This window comes from Helianthus annuus, chromosome 6 (assembly GCF_002127325.2).
Source record: "Helianthus annuus cultivar XRQ/B chromosome 6, HanXRQr2.0-SUNRISE, whole genome shotgun sequence".
Classification (NCBI taxonomy): Eukaryota; Viridiplantae; Streptophyta; class Magnoliopsida; order Asterales; family Asteraceae; genus Helianthus; species Helianthus annuus.
This window is the reverse complement of record NC_035438.2, coordinates 40,673,952-40,678,134: the sequence shown is the minus strand read 5'-3', so window position 1 is coordinate 40,678,134 and position 4,183 is coordinate 40,673,952.

Here is a 4,183-nt window from a genome sequence, read left to right as displayed (position 1 = left end):
TGGTCTACCATATTAAAACGGAGTCATGTTCTTGATTTGAATGTAATTAGGATAGTTGACTTTTGGAAGTCAACTATGTATAAATGCCGTAAATGAGCTTTAGGACACAATTGAATAAGTGTATGAATGCTAATAATGATATGAATATGATGACATGTACGGATAGGAGGTATGTCATCATGGACACAAGCATGGAAGGACAACGGGTCAAGGTAAACACGGAAGCTAAGCATGGACTCGGACGCACAAGGTAAGTGATTCCGTAATCACTTCTTAGTTTGTTCAAGTAATGTAGCGTTTTAATTAATTAAACATGATGTATAATGTCAAATATGGATTTAGTTGAATGAAATCGGTGAATTTTTCTAAGTAGACCAAACGGGTCAAAATGAGGTCTTATGATTATATCGAAATGTTGTATAAGAAATGGCTACGGTAGTATAACCGGTTAATGAGTAGAATTGCACATAAGTACGCAATCCGGGAATCGGAGATGTGGTTTAATAGTCAAAAGACTCAGATGTGAGTTTGGTTTAATAGATATACATTTGCGCAAGTTGAGGTTTTAGTAACAAAGTTTGATTCGTAGATTTAAATGGAATGAATGAGTTTAATGAATACCGGGTATCGGGTGCGTAAACCCCAAGTACGAAACTCTGGATAAAATAAAAGTATTATGGTTATAATGTTCATGTATGTTTTGGGTTAAAACAAATGAGTGGTTTGATGAAAACATAAACGGGTCGAATAATTTGAAAATGATTATTAAGGCGAAAGCGCGTAAGTTAAGAATTTCCTTAAACCGAATGTGGGATTTCAAGTCCATATGATAGAGGATTAAATTACGATCACGTAGGAAAAAGAATCGGGTAAAACGGACAAGAAATGAGAAAGTTATGACCAAAACTGTAAAAATTCGTCATGCTGAAAGTTGCAGGTCTGAACCAGGCGCAAGGTTGCGCCCCCCTGGCACAAGGTTGCGCCCCTGACTGATGTCTTCTGTATTGCGCCAGAACTGGCACAAGGTTGCGCCAGATTGGTTTCTTCTTGCGCCAATTGCTGGTTCTTTCATATTTTTCGCATTCTTCAACTCTAAACTTGTGTGAAGGCTATCTAAATACGTTATATGCATTATATAACTATATGTAAGTATGTAAGCATGTACGTGTAGATGAGTTTATGTTTGCATGTATGTTTTCGGGTGTATGTAAATAGATGTATGACTATACATATATGAAAGTATGTATATATGTATTAAATGGGATTGAATATACACAAAGGAATAAAGCTTGTATGTATGTATGTAAGTAAGTATGTATGCATGTATGTATGTAGGTATGAAATGTGTATGAACATACGTGTGTAGGTACTTATCCATGAAGTAGGATTTGTTGTGCATGAAAGAAAGGATCTTGTATATATGCTTATATATATGGCTCTAACATGTTTGAATGGTCATGTTACTAATGGCGTGCCATGGTGAATGAAGTGTAACGCAGGAATAGCAAAGAAGTCTCACCGCGGGTCGTATGATCAGATGGAAAGCCGGAATGTAAAGAGTTAACGGAACGAAAAATAAACGTGAATGAATTTTACATGTTTATGATGCGTACTGATGTTTATGAATTTTATGTGGTGAGCGCAGGTAGTACGAGATACGAAGGATCTTCAAGGGATAGAGATCAAGGACCGAGTCACTAGTGAGATTGTACGGGAACGTTGATGTATATAATGTAGTAAACATAAGCTATGTTTTTACTTAATAAATAAGTCGATTGATGGATCTATGTGAAGGAGTTATGTTAAAGTTAAATTTTAAATAAGTTAAGGTATTTATAATGAAAGAAATTTTGTGGCTTAAACTTCCGCTGCGACTTTTTGTCAATTACGAGTTAGGGTCTTACACTTGTCCCCAGTTATCCTTTGGGCTTGTCCCCAGTGATCCTTTGGGATCATCCCCAGTTATCCTTTGGGCATGTCCCCAGCTACTAATTTATCTTTTACATTGGCTTAGTCCCAAGATATGTTCCATTTTTCAGGTTCTCGAAGTTAAACAAATAAGGATCCTTAATCCTTATCATCCATTAAAATTTCACTTATGGTTATCTTGATTCAAGGTTAGGATCCTAACTTGGATCCTCAGGTATGATCCTTGACTATTTTTATTATACTAAACAACCCCTACACTTTGACAACTAAAACTATGATCCTTGAAAATTTTCAATGATAGGATATTTGATCTAGGATCATATCCTAAATTTATTAAACATGGTTTGCTCAACTCTTGTTACTCTAACAAATATGTTTCTAAAAACTGGGAAATAAGAAGATAAATAAAGGATAACAACACGAGATAAGCCGGAAAGATTAGAGTTATATTATTAACAAAAGGATCTTAAACCCTTTCAAAAAGTTGTCAAAATTGCCAACCCACATTTCTACCAGCAAAACGTGGCCCGTCCACATGGGTTGGCAAAGGGTGTCCATTGTCTATGCGGTCTTAGCAGGTGCAGGAAATTAAAGGCGGCAGGATCACAAAGGCTTCATCCCCCAAACAGAGGATCCCTCCACCATTTGCGATCCTACCTATTGTTCAAAGGATCCAGGATCCTTAACCCTAAAAACTATTGTTCAAAGTACAAACCATAAAATTGTTTCAAACATCACAACCACTACCAAACTCAAAAAATTGGGCTCCGGCCTAGTCTCAAAATATCCATCATTGCCCAATCCTGCAGCTCAAACCTTCGCTGCTTCATCACCACCGGCTCCTTCTCCACCCTGATCCTTGCCAGCATCACCACCCTCCAGCATTGGGATATCCTCAGCATCATCGTCATCCTCCAACTCTGCTAGCCTTGCCTTCCAACCTTCCACGTCCCATGTGCCTTTGTCAAAGGAAGGATCCTGAGCCTCCGCAGCCATCTGCAGCTGGATCTTATACATAGTTATCGCAGCAGAGACCTTAGCATCCTGGGTGATGTCACGCTTCTCGTAGTCAAAGCTGATCAGTGCTTTGACAGCTTTATCCTTGGTAGCCCGGAGCTCCTTCTCAAGATCAGCTATCTTGAGATCCTTCAGCACACCCATCTGTTGAAGGTCGGCAATCTGGCGGTCTTGATCTTCAACGTGATTAACATAAGTCTCTATTTCGGTAAATCTCTGCAAGAAAAACAGGATATGACGTCAGACACAGGTGATCCTCAAAACCATCAGGATAACCAACAGGGGCAATGATCCTTACCTCATTGACATAGTCGAGAAACTGTTGGCGGAGCAGAGGAAATCCTTGAAGATCCTCCGGAGCCTTCCTCTTCTTTCCCTTACCCCTAATGGGTAATTTAGGGGCTGAAGCAGAGGGACTAGCAGCAGGAGTCTTCTTCTTCGAAGTCTTGACGTTGGCAAGATCATCAATCCCAAACAAGGAGGCAGACTTGGCGGACTTAGCAGATTTCCCAGCACCTACACAATCAAAACAAGATAAGTCTCCTAACTAATTTAATATTTTTGCATAGAACTTACTTTTTGGTAAGGATACTTACTTGACATTGTGGCAGATGCGGAGGATACTTCTTGAGAATCTTGGATGGTGACTTGAAAACTTCTGGTCTCAGGATCAAGCTTCTTGAAAGCTAAAACTCTCTCTCTTGCAGCAGGAGTTAACTTGAGATGAGTAACGGATATAGCTGAAAAAACACAGAAGACAAAAAAGACATTAGTGATCATCATCATAAGAGACAAGTCTGATGGTGATCCTTCCAGGATCCTCTATCCTACCATGAGTAGCCCACTCCTTGGGCAGATCCTCCCCGTATGGGATGGTATCTCTCCTAACAAAGAAGAATCGTCGCTTCCAGTTGGTATCATTTTTTGTGACCTTAAAAACAGGGTGATCCTCTCCAGCTTTCCGTTTCAACAAGTATCGACAGGAACCAAATGTGGTAAGATCATATAACTCGGCCAGCTCCGGCATCCCTAAGTCAATCCCCTCCTGCTCGATGATCCTCTCAAGGCTACACAGAACCCTCCAGATCATCGGCATGGCCTGGATATAGGACATACCGGTCAGAGAAAAGAAGGACTGGGTGAAGGCTGGAAAAGGATATGAATATCCTATGGTAAACGGAGTTGCAGGAAAGGCCACCCAGGCGTCGGAAACGAAATCACTCTGAGCGGTGGGAGT